Source organism: Hordeum vulgare, chromosome 4H (assembly GCF_904849725.1).
Source record: "Hordeum vulgare subsp. vulgare chromosome 4H, MorexV3_pseudomolecules_assembly, whole genome shotgun sequence".
Classification (NCBI taxonomy): domain Eukaryota; kingdom Viridiplantae; phylum Streptophyta; class Magnoliopsida; order Poales; family Poaceae; genus Hordeum; species Hordeum vulgare.
The window spans coordinates 471,575,663-471,595,979 of NC_058521.1; positions in this window are offsets into that span (position 1 = coordinate 471,575,663).

Here is a 20,317-nt window from a genome sequence, read left to right on the forward strand (position 1 = left end):
GAGATTCATTGAGCAAGGTTATTATCCATATGATCCAAGAAACCTCAAGAGAAGAGGTTGACAATCAGCTCAATCACTCCGCCTTGTTCACCCTTCAAGCATTTGTTCCTATTAAAGATATTGCTCATTTTTGTCTCTTCACTCGTGGTGAAGATTGTTGGGAGGACATCATTTCCATGTACAATGTAAGTTCTAGTATTCAACAGTCGAACTATGAAGTGCTACCCGATGAAGCCGATGAATTTGTTACGATTGAGGATGAGGATCCTCGTAAGCTCTATCGAAGCGTGACAACTCTTGTTGTTGCCCTTCAAGATCATGGAAGCAAAGATGTGTATGACAATTGAATCAAGCGTAAGTTTCTCAAGGCCATTATGCCTTTCAACAAATCCATGTCCCCTGTCATCCGTCAGAGGCCAGACTTTCACTCCATGTCCTCAAGCGATGTGTTGGATGAGTTCATTGCCATGATCATGTTGAACAAGACTGCTGACAATGCTCTAGCTCGTGTTCAATGGTCAAGAAAAGGCTCTCCCAACCTTGCTTTGAAGGCCAAGGCTGTTTTGGAGGAAGATGAAGAATAAGAAGAGGAATTTTTCCCCAAAGACACCAAGTACGCTTATCACGAGCATATGGATCTTGCGTCAAGACAGTTTTGGGGCAACAAGAGAAACTCAAAGCCCAATTTCTCCAAGAACAACTCAAATGGGCCCAAAGGCAAGCAACATGTGAGGACTTGCTACAACCGTGGCAATGTGAGTCACTTTGTGGATCCATGTCTTTATGAGAAGAGGGAAGACAATGGTGGCAAACTTATTTGCAAGGATAAGGCCAAGCCCTTCCCCAACAAGAACAACTTCTTCAAGAGCAAGCCCCAAAAGGTGTTGGTGTCTACATAAGTGTATCTATCCGATGAGGATGATGCAAGTGGTGAAGTATTGGGAATGTCCACGGTGGCCATTGCATCTTCTTCCCCAAGCAAGGTGTCCCTCTTCAACGCACCCAATGAGAACCACATTGCCAAGTGACTTATGGCCAAGGCATCCAACAAGGCAACCTCCAACGTCAAAACTATCATTTCCACTATCCCCTCTCCTATGGTTAGTGGAGATGAACAAGAGGAGGTTAACGATCAAGGAAAATCCTTTGATAATTTCATGTGAAAAATCAAGGGTAAAATCAAGAAGCACCTTGTTGCTCTCTTGGAACAACATGGAGAGGCTAATGACCTCATTGAAACTCATGAAGAAACTACCTCTACTTTGCAAGGACATAGTCATTACTATGCCGATGAGATAGCTGATCGCACCATTGCTCTTGAGGAAGAGCAACGACTTCGTTTGAGTCTTGAGGAGTCACATAACGACGACCTTGCTAAATCACAAGAAGATCATAATCATGCTCTTGTTCTTACTCGTGTGCTTGAATCTGAAAATGTTGCACTTGAGGTTGACCATGCTAGACTCAAGAAAGGGCTTGACATACTTGACAAGGCTCACGAGGCCTTGAAGAGTGGTCATGATTTGTTTAAAGAGTCTCATGCTCAACTCCAAGTAAAACTTACTAAGGAGATAGCCACGTGTTGTCCGTTTATTTTAATTGATAATGCACATGCTACTAACCCATGCTGTGAGCATGTACATCTTGTGGTTGAGAATGCGAAATTAAAAGAGCAGCTTGAGAAAGGCCTTGTGACATGCATTCAAGGTGAAAAGAATCTCAATGATTGCCTAAGCAATCAAAAGGAAGTGATTGCTAAGGAAGGAGTTGGATTTGCTCCCAAGGACAAGAAGAACAAGAATATCAAGACCAAGCAACCTCCCTTTCTTAAAGAATCCTTTGTCAAGGCTAGGGAGGGTACTTAAGAAAAGAATAACAACAAAGCTAAGGGTGGTAATGCCAAGAAGGGTAAAACCCTCCCTCCTAACAATGCGAGCGACTTTAGCCCATCTTATGTTTTATGTCGTGCTAGTGATGGAAATGTCTTTGCTAAATTTGTTGGTTCCCCTTATGAGTACATTGAATGGTATATTTGGGTTCCTAAGACCCTTGTTACTAACTTGAAAGGACCCATTAAAGAATGGGTACCTAAATCCAAGCATTGATCTTATGTTGGAGTTTGCTTCTGGTGGGGTGTCATGGTTGCTTGATAGCAGAGCAACAAATCATATGACCGGAAGCAAGGACTTGGTGGTGGACGTTCACCCCGACCCATCCATTGCCACCCAAGTTTCCTTTGGTGATGATGCATTTTCAAAGGTATTGGGTCTCGGCAAGGTGGTAATTTCTCCGGAACTTACCATTGAAAAGGCCATGCTTGTTGAGACCCTCGCATACAATTTACTTTCTGTTCATCAACTTGCACTTATGGGTTTTAGTACTTTCTTTGGCTTGACTCTATGGCCCTTTTGTAGATCAAGGCTCTTAAAGTAGCTTTTGTTGGGCATGTCAAGAACGGTCTCTATGTGGTTAACTTTTCAGAGCGACCTACTAAGACCACGATTTGCCTAATGGCTAAAGCTGATATTGGCTGGCCGTGGCATCGCCGGCTAGCCCATGTAAATATGAGATCTTTGCAAAGTCTCCTCAAAGGGACCACGTTCTTGTACTAACAAATGTAAGTTTTGCTAAAGATTGTGCTTGTAATGTGTGCATTGAAGGAAATCTACACGAGACAGCTCACCTCCCCACGACTACCATATACTCAAAGAGGCCTTTATAGCTCCTTCAAATGGATCTCTTTGGTCCCCCATATTTTGATAGTCTTGGGGGAAGAAAGTATTGCTTGGTGATAGTGTATGATTACTCAAGATATACTTGGGTATATTTCTTCAAGAGGAAGAGTGAGACTCAACAAACCGTCATCAACTTTGCCAATGAAGCTCAACGACAACATGATGCAAAGATATTTATGATTAGAAGTGACAATGGCAGCGAGTTCAAGAGTTACACCTTAAATGAATTTCCGAGTGAGGAATGAATCAAGCATCAATACTCTGCACCTTATACTCCTCAACAAAATGGTGTGGTGGAAAGGAAGACCCGAACATTGATGGATGCGACAAGAACCATGATGGCGGAGTTTAAATCTCCGTATAACTTTTTGGCCGAAGCCATCAACACCGCATGTCATGCATCCAATCGGCTCTACCTCCGCAAAGGCTTGAACAAGACTACATATGAAATTCTTACCGGTAACAAGCCCAACCTCAATTACTTCCAGGTGTTCGGTTGTAAGTGTTTCATTCTTAAGAAAGGTGCTTATTTGTCTAAATTCGAACCTAGAGCTGAAGAGGTCATATTTGTTGGTTATGTTGTGCTTACCGTGTTCTCAACAAGTCCACTGGACTCATTGAGGAGATTTGTAACGTGGATTTTGATGAGAATAATGGCTCCCAAGTGGAGCAAAGTGGTCTTTGTGATGTAGGTGATGAAATTCTTCTCCAAGCCATAAGAAGAATGGGTGTGGAACACTTCCTGCCCGTTGAGGAACCCCTTGTGGGAGAAGGATAAGAACAATGTTCCACGCAAGTGGAATCATGTCCAACGCAAGACCCACATGCTTTCGTAGAACAAAATGAAGGCCCTCAACCCTGTGATCAAAATCAAGGAGAAGATCAACCTCATGATGGTGCTGCACCAAGTGATGTCCTTGATCAAGCTCACCCAGAGAACACTCAAGATCAAGAGAAAGCTCTAGATCAAGTCCGAGATCATGATCAAGACCATGCTCAAGATCAATATGAAGCTCGCAAAGGCAGTAAAGATCTCAAAAAGGCTCCTCCCCAGCTTACCCCCGAGGAGATTCGAGAAAGACGTGCTGCCAAGAATGATGAAAAACACATTAAAAAGTCTCATGTGCTGGAGAATATCTACGACAGCTTAATGAGAGGGGTAACCACTCGTCGTCAATTAACAAACTTTAGTGCCCATCATACGTTTGTTTCTTGCATTAAACCCCTAAAGGTACAATAGGCTCTCGAAGGCATGGACTGGGTTGAAACCATGCATGAAGAACTCCATAACTTCGAGCACAACAAAGTGTGGCGATTGGTGCCAAGGCCAAAGGAGGACCAAATGTCATTGGAACAAAGTGGATCTTTAAGAACAAGCAAGATTCAAATGGTGTCGTCATTCATAACAAGGCAAGATTGGTAGCACAAGGCTACTCCCAAGTCGAGGGTATCAACTACAGTGAAACCTTTTATCCCGTTCCTCGTCTTGAATCTATTCACATCTTGCTTGCATTTGCTTCACATAACAACTTTAAATTATATCAAATAGATGTGAAGAGTGCATTTCTTAATGGTCCCCTTAAAGAGTTGGTTTATGTCAAGCAACCCCCAGGGTCCGAGGATCCCAAACCATGTATATGTTCTCGATAAGGCACTCTATGGCCTTAAACAAGCCCCACGTGCGTGGTATGAGCACCTTACCGAGATGTTACATATCGTGGGTTTGAAGTTGGGAAAATTCACCCCACTCTTTTTACTAAGAAGATTAAAGGGAGTTTGTTCATATGCCAACTATATGTTGCTGATATTATCTTTGGTTCTCCTACCAAAGCTTTTAATGAAGAGTTTGTCACACTAATGACCAAAGAGTTTGAGATATCTATGATGGGAGAGTTGAAGTTTTTTTGGATTCTAAGTCAAGCAACAAAGTCAAGGAACCTTCATCAATCAAGCAAAATATGCTCAAGACATGCTCAAAAGGTTAAAGATGGATGATCTCAAGCCATCCCACGCAAACACTCCTATGCCTCACAACTGTCATCTTGATCTCAATTCCAATGGTAAAGTTATGGATCAAAAGGTATATCGCTCTATGATTGGCTCCTTGCTTTACCTTTGTGCATCTAGACCAGATATTATGTTGAGTGTGGGAATTTCTGCACGATTTCAATACGCACCTAAGGAAAGTCACTATGTGGCCGTCAAGCGAATCTTTCAATATTTGGGCCATAGCCCAAATTTTGGCCTATGGTATCCCAAAGGTGCTTCATTTGATCTTATAGGTTACTCAGATTCAGATTGGGCAGGAGACCGTGTGGAGAGGAAGTCAACTTCCGGAGGTTGCTAATTTCTTGGTTGCTCTCTAGTAAGTTGGTCTTCCAAGAAGCAAAACTGTGTTTCTCTCTCGTCCATTGAGGCCGAGTATGTCGCTGCTGCAAGTTACTGTGCTCAGTTGCTTTGGATGAGATAAACTTTAAAGGATTAAGGTGTAACCTGTGACAAAGTGCCTATTTATTGTGATAATATAAGTGCTATCTCGATCTCCAATAACCTGGTTCAACACTGCAAGATGAAGCACATTAGTATTCATCACCACTTCATCCGGGATCATATCAAGCGTGGGGAGATTGATCTCATTTACCTCAACACTAATGATCAGCTTGCAAATATTTTCACGAAGCCATTGAATGAAGCAAGATTTCGCAAGTTAAGGCATGGGCTAAATATGACTGATTTGAGCAATGTGGATTGAAACTAGACACACCCGACCACTCTCATCATACTATCTTGTTTAGGTGTAAGCATGGATTTAGGGGGAGTGTTGTTCTCTCAGTGAACTCTCCCTCCCCTTATTATGCATAAATCGATCAAGTCTTTCACTTTAACCATGTTAAATGGTACTAGTGCTTCAGAAATCTTCGTGGTGCCATACCAATTGACTCAAACATAGGTGGCCTCCGCCACCGCCCCTTCCTCATGAGACATTTGCTTTTTAAGAGCTTTCTCGTTTGAGGTGTGATTCTTAATCTTGTTTCTCTTCCTTTGTGTGTCTCTTTACTTCCTTGGAGTTTATTCTCTTCTTTTGTCTTGGTTGAATTATCTGGGTTTTTCGCCATTTTATTTTTGTGTTTGGGGCTGGGCTGTTCCCGTGACACAAGTGGTACTACCGCTCAGGCATGGCCAGTACTAAAGCGCAAGCGGTACTACCGCTCATATTTGTGGTACTACCACTTCAGGAACCGCCTGGGGGTTACAAGATGGGCAGGGGGTTCTAACCCCCCATACCCATTCTCTTCTCCTCCCTCTCATTCTACCTCTCACAGGCAGCCACAACGCCCCGGAGGCCGGCTTTGGATCTCCTCCTCTGGGTTGTTCCTTGCTCTTCCGATTGGAGGGGCTCCTCCCCCCTCTCTTGCTTCCGCCATAGACTTCGGTATTGCCCATCTTCTTTTCCCTTTAGTGTTATGTTTTTCACATCTTGTTCTAGGGAAATGCATGAGGTGTTTTCCTAATTTGTTAGCGGATTCTAGGCGTAAGTAGGTCGGCATTTGTCTCCTTGTATAAGTATTCCCTCTTTTGTCGTAATTTTTGTGAAGATTGTCTCACCGGTTCTTCCCTTCCCATGCCGCGGAAGCAGTTCCGCCGCTCGGGCTGTAGTACCGCTGCTGAGTGACCGATACTACCGCGCAAGCTGAAGTACCGCTCCCTTTGCGCGGTACTACCACTGGTACTCCAGAACCTCTCTTTTGTGTTTTTCTTTTTCGGATGTCTTTCTATTTCTTGCATTCTTGTTTGTTGCTTGGTATTCACTTGTGTCTTGTCCTTTCCCCCCCATTTTTGAGTTCCAGGTGATGGTGCCTTTGCCCCTCCGCGTCGCATGAATCCTGACCAGGCTGGTGGTTCCAAGCGGTTCCGTACGTCTGATGTTTCCAAAGTCAGTGCAAGTTCCAATCAATCTCAACAATAGGTGAAGCAGGTTGTTCACAAGAAGAAGGTTCCCAAAGGCCCCGATGAGATGACCAATGCAGAGTTTGTGGAGTTCCGCAAGCGTAACCTGTACCGTCAACCTCAGGATGAGTACATGGTTGGTCGCCCCTTCTGGACCAAGGACCAATCTGTCATTCTTAGAAGGATCCTGAAGAACAGAACCAATCTATTTGTGCGTGATGCCAAGCCCATCGACACGGGTCACATGGCCAGCAATCCCCACACTGCCTACTTTGCTGAAGCCTTTGCTCCATGTGTTCAATAGGGTCTGGTTCCCATCATCAGTTTCAACAAGGATTTCGATTGCGAGGTTGTGGCTCAATTTTATGCCATAGTTCACTTTCACACGGATGATAAGCGCCGCTTGACTTGGATGACCGGTGACAGAGTTCTGCACTCCGTCAGGAAAACTTTCATGAACTCTTTGGGGTATGAAGATCGTGGACTGAATGAGGCTATTGGACCGAGGGCACACACTGAGGTTAGGCCTATTCATAAGAACAAGCTTATTCGCTACTCCAAGTTTGTCCAAACTGCCAAAGTTACTCGCACAGAGCTTGTTCCATTTCTGGACATTATGCATCGCATCTTCCGCAACATCCTATTTCCTCTGGTTGGAAATAAGGATCAGGTTCACACCTATCTTGTGAATCTTCTGCTTCTGTGCATCATGGAGAAAGGCAATGAGTCTACTTTGGATGTTTCCCACATCATGTGGAAGGAGCTTCGGTCTCTGGTTCTTCACAAGAAGGTGCCCATCTATGGGCTATATCTATTCAAACTCAATGAGGATACTTGGGCTGCTACGTTTCCCGATAAGCACATGGTAACTGATTATATGGTGTCTCATGGTGTCCTTGAACTCTATGTGAAGGAAGACTGGGGCATCGCACCTTAGGGTCCGGAAATTGGTGCCACAGACTCTCACGATGAGCCTAAGCTAGACTACACTGATGAGACTTATGTTCCTCCTTCCGAGCACGTTCCGCCTTGGGCAGCCAAGCTCGAGATAAAGCTGTATAACCTTCTATGCTTTCAGGTCAAAGGGCATTACAAGGCCCATGTGGAGCCCAAGAAAGCTCGCAACCGTGACATGTTCATCACGAGGAAGCTGGGTCTACCTGTTGATAAGGGGTCTGAGGACCGGATTACTGATGAGGAGGAATGGGTCAAAAAGAATTGTTAGTGTGCTAAGTCAGGCAAGGATGTTCTTGCTGCCACTGATGAAGAGGATAATGATGAGGAGGACTGATATCTCTGGGCTTGCCATCACCTTGTCTCGTTTTTAGTTCTCTTTGCCCCTTTTGGTGTCTCGATGCCAAAGGAGGAGAGAGTTAGGGATTTGCCTTCATTTTTTTGCTGAGTCACGATGCTTGCTGTGTCACGAGTGTTTTTATATGCATGTCTTTCCTCCTCTCTCTCGTGAACATGTTTATTGCTTGCTTTGGTTTATGTTTATCCAGGACTCGTGTGAACTTATGTATGGTGTAAGACACATGCTACCCCGTCTATCCTATTATGTCTACTATCTTTATGTTGTGAGATCTCGTGTCTCATATGCTTGCGTACTTGCTTTACCCATCTTCTGTTCAGGTAAGTATATGGTCGTGTCTATAAAATGTAGGGGGAACATTGATCCTAGTGTGTGCTCTTTGCATTCTAAAAGCATATTCAAATAGAGCACACACTTAGGGGGAGCCCGTCTATATTTTTGTAGGTATTGGTTTTGCCTAATTTTACTGTTATATCCAGTGGCAAATCCGGTGTTGTCATTAACCCACCAAAAAGGGGGAGATTGTAAGAGCATAATCTTCCCTAAGTAGTTTTGCTGGTTGATGACAATACCTTTACGGACTAATCATCTGCTTTGAGATTTTAGAGGTCATCACGTGGCACAAGACGGTTATTCTACCCCTCAGGTGTTAAACAAGAAGACGAAGTAGTTGGTATGATTTAGTGTTGCTGGACTTGAGTCATAGGATAATACGTACTATCAAGAGGGGGTCCACAATTGGAATTGTTGGGAGAATCTCTCACATATACATTCTTCTCCCTCTTTCCTCCCCAACACTTTGGAGCTAATTTTCCGTCCTTAAGATCAGGTGCATTTTCATAAGAGGTTGTACCGCTACCATGGGTGGTAGTATCACTCAAGCAGTAGTGTCGCCCTGTAGTACCAGGACGTGTACCACTCGTGCTTGTGCATCTTGTGGCTTCGGGGCTTTACCTCCTGGTAGGCGGAAGTATCGCTTGGGGTAGCACGGTAGTACCGCTTGGGCGGTACTACCGCTCTCTACTGCTGGCCCTACTTCCGCTTAGGTTTTCGTTTTTTCGATTCTATTTTGAATAGATTTTTGGGTGGCAGTACCACTCTGGGCGGCACTACTGTACTGCTCCCCTCTGTCTTATTCGTATGGGCTGTCGATCATCACTAAGCGGAAGTACCACTTGCAGGAGCGGTAGTACCGCTCTGTCGGAACTCCAACCCCCCGATGTGTGTTAGAATGACTGTACTACCCGGTACTTCTGTGCAAGCGGAAGTACTGGTCCCCGAGAGGTACTACCGCATATGCATGGTTTGTAGGCAGAAAACGGTCATATTTCTCCACCACAATATAAGTCGGTCTTCTTCCTCGTGGAGGCTCACCTCTTATCCTCCAAAAGCCCCATTGCTGCCCCAAGCTCATTCTTGCCCGATCTCCTTCCCTAGCCAACGATTCTTGTTGATTTTCTAGGGTTTGGAGGAGAAGGCCTCAACCAACACTTCCACCAAGATATATTTGATTCCCCCCACTAATCGCTTGCGGATCTTGTTACTCTTATATAGTTGCAAGATGTTTGAAATTCATTCCCAGTTTTTGCAAGGGACCTAAAAATGCAGCCAAGGACTCTTATATAGTTTATCAACCAATTTCATGCACTCGACCTTGTGATTATAGTTCAAATTGGAATTATGCACATTAAATGCCTAGAAAACTCAATTAATGTATAAAAAGGCCAAATGAACACTAAATAATTTCATATTTTAGCATGACAATCATGTTGCTCTATGCTTACCGATGACCCACAAGTATAGTGGATCGATCATAGTCCTTTCGATAAGCATGAGTATCGAACCCAACGAGGAGCAGAAGGAAGTTACAAGCGGTTTTCAACAAGGTATTCTCTACAAATGTTGTAAGTAAAAGTGATAGATACTTTTGTAGCAACCTAATTCATAACAAGTAACAAGAGTAGCAATGGTTCAGTAAGGTGGCCCAATCCTTTTTATAGCATAGGACAACCCAGAAAGTCCTCTTATATAAAGCAAGGTGCTCTCGAGGACACATATGAATTATCATCTAGTCACATTCATCATGTTGAGTTTATTCACATTCGTTACTTTGCCAATTTGATATGTGGGTGGTCCGATGCTTGGATGTTGTCCTTACTTGAATAAGCAACCAACATGATTAGCCCCTCTCACAAAAATCCACAACTACAAAAGAAGAATTAAGATAAATCTAACCATAGTGATAGGTCTCCAACATATCTATAATTTTTTATTGTTCAATTCTATTACATTATCAATCTTGGATGCTTTATATGCATTTATATGATGTTTATAATATTTCTGGGAACAAACCTATTAACCCAGTGCCAAGTGCGAGTTGTTGTTTTTTGCATGTTTTTGTATTTTCAGGAAACAAGTACCAAACGGAGTTAAAACTGTACTAAATTTTTTGACGATTTTTCTGGACAAATGATGACCTAGAAGCTTTAGAAGGAGCCAAGAGGTTGCACGAGGAGGTAGCAAGGCAACAGGGCGCGCCCACGAGGATTGGCATGCCATGTTACCTTGGGTCACATGGCTCCATCTGACCTAATTCCACTCCTATAAATTATAAAATATTGGGAAAACATCACAGAGCCAACCGAAACACTTTATTCGCCGCCCGAAGTCTCTATTCTGCCGTGATCCCAACTGGAGCCCTGTTTCGCTGCCCTCTGGAAGGGAGGTCAATCACGGAGGGCATCTACATCTTACTGCCTCCATGATGTTGTGTGAGTAGTTTACCACAGTTCTATGGGTCCATACCTAGTACCTATGTGACAGCCCGATGCCGACATTCCAGAAGATTCCCCTTCTATTCCGTTTTCGTCGTGTGTCTATTTTCTTTTGTCACATCATCATCGCATCATGCGCATCATCTGCATTGCATCGGCATCTCTATTGCCGCCAGTTTTTCAAAAGTTGCATCCGTTGTTAGTTGCCAGTTCTCGTCGTTGTCCGTGCCGAGCCCGACCGCACACGCACGCGCCCGCGGCATCGTCAAACCCTGTTTTAAAGGTGTGTTAAAAACTTTCTCTGATCGGGGTGAAACTTGGCATGCGGTCGTGTTTAGTTATAGCTAGGCCGCCTATCGAATTTCGTCGCGATCGGAGTCCGTCTGGTACCCGAACGGTCGACCGTAGCGGCACCGTCTTCGGTTATTCGTCGGACGGTTGTCGGTGTTTTAAAAATCGTTGCTGCGCCGCCCGCTTTCCCTCTCGTCTCCAGATACATACTCTACACAGCCACTCGTCCGTCACGCGTTCGGAATCATCCGAATCAGACCGCACGGTTGGATCCGGAACGAAATTCCAGCTAACCTAGCCCCCCTTTGTCTATAAATAGACCTCCCCACGCATTTTAGACAGCAACCCTAGCCATCTACCTCGTTTTTCGCGCCCACCAACCCAAGCCGCAGCTCCTCTCTCCCCTATCTCCCTCCAGCTGCCGGCCCGCCTGGGCCCAAAACCAAGCCCGCCGAAGCCCATCTGGGCCTGCCCCCGATCTCCCCGAGCTCGTCTACTCTGCGTGCCCATGCCCGTCGGCCGCCGTTGCGGATGCGTGCAAGCCGCCTCGTTCCCCGTGCCGCTCCGCCCTGGGCCTCGTCGCAGCTTGCCGGAGCAGGCCAGTCCTGCCATCGCCGCACTCCCAGGTAGGAGCTCCCTCTTCTCCTATCTTCTTCTTCTCTCACCCGGATCTCTCTATCCCTGCCCGCAGGTTCTGAGGCTGTCGCCGTCAGCCGATCCGCTGCCCAGCCGCCAGATCGGGCTTGTGGGGATCCATCCCCACCGGAAGCTTTGCCTTCCAGCGCCCTCGGCTCGTCGGAGTTTGCTGGCACCGCCGCCTCCTGTCCAGCCGGACGAGGAGCACGACGAGGGAGACGACCACGCGCCCGTCCTCCCCGCGACCCCTCCTGGGACGGCCTCCTCCCGCTTGGGCTGGCCTCCCTCCAGGACGAGCTGGCTCCTTCGGCCTCCTCCGCGGCCCAAGCCTCCAACCGGCCCAAGGTGAGGTTGGCCTATTCCCCGCCATGCTTATTATTTCGTTATCTTGCGCTGCCCTTTCGGCCTATTTAGATTTTAGGAATTAATAAATTCCAGTAAATAGACGTATATTTAAAACGCGTGTATCTTTTAAACCGTTAGTCGGATCGGGATAAGTAGCATATGGTTTTCGTGTAGTTTCTCACGTAGAATCCATTTTTGCAACACACATAATTGTTTGACGTAGTTTGAGCCGCCAAGTGCCTAGGTTTACGTGCTGTCTCAATAGGATAGTGGCCGCATTTATTTCTCGTGCGTGTCCGTATTGTCCGAATGCCGTAATAGAAATGTCCATGATTTAGGAACCCTCTTGCCATGTATTTTAGAGTAGACGTTGGTATTTTGCGTGTAGGGATTTGCTGCTAGATTATTTTCCGTGTGTGTGCAATTAGTTTTAGCTTTTGAGCAAGTTAGTTCATGCGATATTTTGCCATGTTGTTCTCTTGTCTTTTTCGTAGGATTTATTCCATGCTTCGTTTGACGGAGTTGACAACTAGAGAGTTGTTCTTTGATGTTTAGACTAGCCCCTGGTATTTTTGGTTGCAATAGAAATGCATGTTTAGGTGTGGTTTGCTTGCTCTCAAGTTGCTAGAAATAGTGCTGATTTGGAGGTGCTGAAATATTTCTAAGTCTGAAATCTGTTATATTTTGTTGCTGTCTTGTCGTGCTTCTATCTTTTGTTTTGTAGCTCTTTTGGGGTTGGTGCAATGGAGTAAGTTGTAGTCCTTGTGATTCTCTAGCATGCTGTAAATTTTCATGTCATTTGGAGTCCTGTAGCTTATGGTTTTGCTGCTGTCAATATGCTTTCAGATCAAAAACTGCACTTTCATGAAGTGTAATTTTCACCAAGTCTGAAATAGTGTGTGAGATGCCATTTTGTGACTTCTTTCCCTAGTGTTCCATGATGCCATGCTAGTTGTTGTTAGTTGTTTGTTGTAGTGCTTCTGGATCTCTTCCGAGTCATGCCTTGGTTGATTATATTTGAGTTGTGTAGCTCGTAGTTGTGGGGTGTAGAAAATGCTATGTGGCTGATTTTGGCAGATTGTAGTGATATCTTGTTTTGCTCGTAGTTTTTGATCCATAGCTCCGATTTGATCGTGTCCTATAGGAAACTTGCTTATAATCTCGTGTAGTTTCTTTTTCTCTTGCTGGTTGTATGTTTTGAAGTGCTCGTAGCCATCATTGCACACATATTGCATTCATGCCATCATATCTTGCGGTGCTTGTATCTTTTGAACCGTAGCTCCGTTGGAGATGATCTCTATGTGTAGATTGCTTGAAAAGACGCGTAGAATCACGTGAACCTATTTGTTTTGAGGTTTAACAACTAAATAAATGTGTTAGTTCAGATCTGGACAGAATTGAAAATTAACATGTGAGGTCGTCTCGGAGGTGCTATATGTCGTTTCCGACCTCATTTAAAATGCCTAGATAGATCTTTTAATTAAGCTTCACCTCTTGCCATGTTTAACCACATTTAATATTGCCGTGTATCTAATCGGGATTGAACTAAACAAATAAACGTGGAGTTGCGTCAATATGCAACTCGTAGCATATTGAACTTCACTTAATGTGTAGTGTTTGATTGTGTGAATTGTCATGCCGTGACTTGCATGTATTCAGCTGCTCATGCATCATTTGTGTTGTTCATCGTGTGGTGAATATCGTGTGTTGATTCTTGTTTCCGGTTTGCTTTGGCTCGTTAGAGTTCCGCAAGCGTGTCGGATTGTGAGGACCCGTTCGACTACATCGGTTCGTCTGCTTCACGGAGGCATTCTTCTTCCAAGCGGGATCTCAGGCAAGATGACCATTTCCCCAGATACCATTACTATCATTGCGATGCTAGTTCTATCACTTCTATCGATTATGTCTCGTTGCCTACCACATGTTATAAATCAGCCTCTCAACAATGCCATGAAAACCTTCAACCTGCTCAACCTAGCAAACCACTGATTGGCTATGTTACCGCTTGCTTAACCCTGTGTTAGCGTTGCTAGTTGCAGGTGCAGTTGACTCCATGTGAAAACATGGGTTCCTTGTTATATCATCCTATTAAATGCTATTTAATTTAATGCACCTATATACTTGGTAAAAGGTGGAAGGCTCGGCCTTTCTAGCCCGGTGTTCTGTTCCAACTTTGCCCCCTTAGTTTCGGCTACCGGTGTTATGTTCCATAATTGAGCGGTCCTAACATGGTCCGGGTTGTTATGGGGACCCCCTTGATAATTCGTTTTAGATTAAAGCTGGTCTGGCAAGGCCCAACATTGGTACTATTTGCCCAACATAATAATTTGTTAAACTGAAATGCATAGGGAGTTAGTGCTACCCGAGGAGTAATTTTACATAAACAGGGGGGGCCAGTGCTGATGGTGTTGGTCCCAAACGGTCTGCCTGCGGGGCCACCACGAGGAAACTCGAGGTTTGGCCCTCGTAGCTAGTTCCATCCGTCGTGTCCTGAGAACGAGATACGCGGCTCCTATCGGGTACGTCGACACGTCGGGTGGCCTTGCTGGATTAGTTTTACCTTTGACGAGATATCTTGTGCATCGGGATTCCGGTGATGCTTTGGGTAATCTCAGAGTTGAGGTTTTCCATTAGGGAATCCGACAAGATCGCGAGCTTCGTGATTGAGGATTTCTATGCGGCTTGTGGTAATTTGTGATGAACTAGTTGGAGCACCCCTGTAGGGTTAAATCTTTCGGAAAGCCGTGCCCACGGTTATGTGGCAACGTGGAAACTTTGTTTAACACTGGTTCTAGATAACTTGAAGTTAACTTAATTAAAATATGCCAACTGTGTGCGTAACCGTGACTGTCTGTTTCGCGAGTTCTTACTCCGATCGAGGACACGGTGGGGTTATGTCTGACGTAGGTAGGTGTTTAGGATCATTCATTTGATCATCAGTAGTCACGTCCGTTATGCGTAGACCTTCCCCCTCTTATTTCTTGTACTCATAAGTTTAGCCACCAAATAATGCTTAGCCGCTGCTGCAACCTCACCACTTAACCATGGCTCACCCATTAAGCTTTGCTAGTATTGATACCTTTGGAAATGAGATTGCTGAGTCCCCTGTGGCTCATAGATTACTACAACACCAGTTGCAGGTACATGTTAAGGTTACTTGACGCGAGCGCGTTGATTGTTCATTTGGAGTTGCTTCTTCTTCTTCTTCATCGATCTAGGATGGGTTCCAGGCCGGCAGCCTGGGATAGCAAGGATGGACGTCGTTCTTCTTTCCTCGTTTGTTTTCGTCGGTAATCGGACCCTGCTCTTATTCATGATGTTGATGAATTGTACTGCTCTGACTCTGATGTAGCTTGTGGCGAGTGTAAGCAAATTCTATATATATATCTCTTCTTTTCAGTACATGTACTTGTAACGATATCCATTCTTGCGACACGACGAGATGCGCTTCTATCCTTGACAAGGCCTTCGTGCCAAATTGAGGATAGGGTCGCATCTTGGGCGTGACAAGTTGGTATCAGAGCAGTACCGACCTAGGAGCCCCCTTGATTGATCGAACTTGGCCGAGTCGTGTCTAGTTAAAAACTGCTTTGAGTCTAGTTATATATCAGAGAGTAGGATTCTTTTTTCTCCTCTTCGATGCTCTGGTGAGGAATCTTGACGTAATAATTTACTCTACTCCTCTTCTCACTCAAATTTTTTTAGGGTCACGCGGATATTTTCGGGATCTATATGATGCCGATGTGACGGAGTTCTGTCTTGGTGCCTCCTGTCTGACTTGATTTTTCTTCCGGGGAGTTGAGCTCCACGGGATTCTTGAGCACATCGTTATCATTCAGATTTCTTAGTATCTTAGAACGAAGGATGTTCGTAATTGCTTCAATACTAGTAGTGGCGAGATAACCCCGATGTCCCCAGTACTGGCGCACATTGTTCGGGAGTACTGCCATAATTTGTATCGTTGTGATCACGAGGGTCTGTTGTAGATGAAGGTCCGAGATTCTGGCTGTGTGTTGACGGATGTGATACAGGTGACGGGTTAGTATAGGAGTTGTGTGATATTACTCCTTGTACCCGTGTTCAGATTGCATGACCAGATATTTCGGGAATTCATAGGTGGGAATTCTAGTAGTTGCTTATAGGACAATCTTCTAACAAATGCATGATGTTAGGTTGGGGTTCGACATCTAGTGGATTCGTTTGTTCACGGTCGACTTACAGCGGTACACGTTGTGTCTTGAAGAGTCCTTGTAGCTTGCTATGACTCGGGGACGCTTCGTATGTCGGGTGCACTTCCTTGCACTTGATGGCTACTGTAAAATCTAGCCCGTGCGATCCTGTCCACGAAAATATCGGACGAAATCTTTCTCATGAGTTTGTTCTGGCTAATTTGAAGCCGCACCTTTTGTTTTGTTGGAATATGGTAATTCAAGTTGCTTCGATGTCAAGCGGTAACTTCAGATCTTTTCTAAGCAGTGTTCTCATATTCATATGAGAGTGCTAATCCTTTTGCTCAATCAATTGTCTTATCAATTTCGTCAACCGGAGTCGTCATGTTAATTCTTTTCCAACCGGTGTGTTTCTTTCCAAGTGAACTCAATCCTCTCCAATTTTGCAAGATCATTCTCTCTTTATTCCGGAGTTCAGCTCATCTGTCCCAAGCTGTCTTTGTTTTTCCCCGCCCTCCCGCCCTTTTCTTCAGTGTTTGGATTTCATCCAAGTGCCTTCTTATTCAGTGATGCTTCCTCTATCTCTTCTTCCTTTTTGTAGCCGGTGATTCATTGTGAACATTCTCAGGAGTCGAGTTCATCATTTCTTCATTTTGTTCCTTTCCGGTGAATTTAATTCAGTTGTCCGTGTCATCATATCCTTTTCATCCTTGTAATTCTTTCCTATGTTGGAAATTTTTATTAGTCTATCTTCTTGTTGTCATTTCTCTCTATTCTATCCGGAGCGTTGAAGTTATCTCAGAATTCTTGTTCTCAATTATTTGATTATTTCGAGATGCTAACCTCATCTAGTTTCATTTGTACGGTGCAATATCCCTCTTTCTAGCAATCTTTTCAACGGTGATTTCTTTGAGTGGGCCCATAACCCACAGGTTTTCCCAGGATCTTGTCTGGCTCTTGTAATCTTCCGAAGATCTTTAATTCTTTTTAACTATGACGTAAGTATGATTTTCATCAGCCATATTCCTTCTTCAAGATCAATTTGAATTAATTCTCATATTTGGCTCAACCTTGCATTCTTCTTTATTCTGGAGTGTCTCAGTAATTCTTGGTGTTGTTCTCATCATCATTCTCAGCTTGCAGTCTGAAGGAGTGTTTCTCTCGAATCTTGGTTCATTCTCTTGAAGATTCATCATTTCAGCCTGGTGCCATCATCTTAATTATTCCAATCATGAGTATCCCTTTCTTGCTATCCGGTGCATTTCTGAGTTTTTTCATTCTCGATCCTCCGAAGGCCATCATTTCAAAAGATTCTTCGTTCTCAGCTTTCAGCTTTCATCCTCAATTCTTCTCAATCATTGTCTCTTCGTTCGTCTCTCGATTATCCGGTGCTTTGTTCAAGTTTTCTTTCAAGTGGATCATGATCTCTTCATTCTCATGTATATCCATTAATTTTTGGTATTTCCATTCAATTGTGAATTCTCACCGGTGCTCCCGTCAATTATGCGTCATGTGGTGCATATCTATCTTTCTCTTCAAGTTTCTTTCAAGAGTAATAAGTTGTATGCTAAATCCGTTGCTTGTCATCAATTAAACTTAATGAAGGATAATCATAACATAATTCTTATTCTTGTTCATAGTAATCTGAATTCTTCTTTCAGAGCGGCTCATGATATCAATTCATTCTCAAAGTGTTCCTCAAGATTCTTGTGGAGAACCTCAAGTATCCTTTCTCTTGCCTTTATATGTGCAATTGTTCTTCCTTTATCATTTGAGGTGGTATTATAGCATTCTTGTTAGTGTAGGAGCCTCGAAGAGATTTCCTTTCAAGAATGAGATAATTAAACCCACCAATTCTATGATCATGAGATATTTTCAACCCATGATTTCTTCTTTGAGTTAGCTTGGTTTGGATTTCACCTAAAGCTTTTCCATGGATTGTTGCTATCATGGTGCTTGTCATTAATCCAAGTTCTCATTGTATCCTCTTGGTGTAAGTAATTGTCCATATCTTGTTTCTCCCAATCAATCCTTGTTTATGTTGGTGGCTGGTTGTCACTTCATTAATTTGAAAAGGTTTCCATAAGCCCACTACTATCTTTTTCTTTTCGTTGTTGTTTTTCCAACAACTCTGTTCAATTCTTCTCGCAAGGATGCTTGTCAAGTTCATTGGAGTTAGTAGTTGTCATTCTTTTCTTCTTTCTCTTCTTCCGTATGAGCTAGTTCAAATTCTCTTGTTCCGGAGGCATTGTGATGTTGCTCTTTTGGGTCTATTTTGTTGTTATATCAAGATCATGGTGTTCCCTTGCTCTATTTAGTTGTTTGTTATGAATATTGTCTATTTCTTCTACCTTTTTGAATTTTGTTGTTCCATTTTCCTACCGAAGTGCTGCCGAAATTTTCCATGAATTCTTGCTTCTTTCTCATATCATTCCTCATCTCTTTCCAACCTTCAGGGATCGTTGGTTTCACTCGTTTGTCAAAGAAGTGACTAAATTTTTACCTCTTGTTCTTCTCATCCTCTCCCCCTTTCATTCCTAGATCTCGGGGCGAGATCCTCTTGTAGTGTAGGAGAGTTGTGACACCCCGATGCCGACGTTCCAGAAGATTCCCCTTCTATTCCGTTTTCGTCATGTGTCTTTTCTTTTGTCGCATCATCATCGCATCATGCGCATCATCTGCATTGCATTGGCATCTCTATTGCCGCCAGTTTTTCAAAAGTTGCATCCGTTGTTAGTTGCCGGTTCTTGTCGTTGTCCGTGCCGAGCCCGACCGCACACGCACGCGCCCGCGACATTGTCAAACCCTGTTTTAAAGGTGTGTTGAAAACTTTCTCTCATCAGGGTGAAACTTGGCATGCGATCGTGTTTAGTTATAGCTAGGCCGCCTGTCGAATTTCGTCGCGATCGGAGTCCGCCTGGTACCCGAACGGTCGACCGTAGCAGCACCGTCTTCGATTATTCGTCGGACGGTTGTCGGTGTTTTAAAAATCGTTGCCGCGCCGCCCGCTTTCCCTCTCGTCTCTAGATACATACTCTACACAGCCACTCGTCCGTCACGCGTTCGGAATCGTCCGAATCCGACCGCACGGTTGGATCCGGAACGAAATTCCGGCTAACCTAGCCCCCCTTTGTCTATAAATAGACCTCCCGAGGCATTTTAGACAACAACCCTAGCCATCTACCTCGTTTTCCGCGCCCCACCAACCCCAGCCGCAGCTCCTCTCTCCCCTATCTCCCTCCAGCCGCCGGCCCGCCTGGGCCCAAAACCAAGCCCGCCGAAGCCCATCTGGGTCTGCCCCCGATCTCCCCGAGCTCGTCTGCTCTGCGTGCCCATGCCCGCCGGCCGCCGTTGCGGATGCCTGCGCGCCGCCCCGTTCCCCGTGCCGCTCCGCCCTGGGCCTCGCCGCAGCTCGCCGGAGCAGGGCAGTCCCGCCGCCGCCGCCCTCCAAGGTCGGAGCTCCCTCTTCTCCTATCTTCTTATTCTCTCACCCGGATCTCTCTCTCCCTGCCCGCAGGTTCTAAGGCTGTCGCCGTCGGCCGATCCGCCGCCCAGCCGCCAGATCGGGCTTGTGGGGATCCATCCCCACTGGAAGCTTCGCCTCCTACCGCCCTCGGCTCGTCGGAGTTTGCTGGCGCCGCCGCCTCCTGTCCAGCCAGACGAGGAGCACGACGAGGGAGACGACCACGCGCCCGGCCTCCCCGCGACCCCTCCTCGTCCGGACTCCTCCCGCCTGGGCCGGCCTCCCTCCAGGCCGAGCTGGCTCCTTCGGCCTCCTCCACGGCCCAAGCCTCCAACCGGCCCAAGGTGAGGTTGGCCTATTCCCCGCCTTGCTTATTATGTCATTATCTTGCGCTGCCCTTTCGGCCCATTTAGATTTTAGGACTTTTAGGAATTAATAAATTCCAGTAAATAGACGTATATTTAAAACGCGTGTATCTTTTAAACCGTTAGTCGGATCGCGACAAGTAGCATATGGTTTTTGTGTAGTTTCTCGCGTAGAATCCGTTTTTGCAACACGCATAATTGTTTGACATAGTTTGAGCTGCCAAGTGCCTAGGTTTACGTGCTGTCTCAATAGGATAGTGCCCGCATTTATTTCTCGTG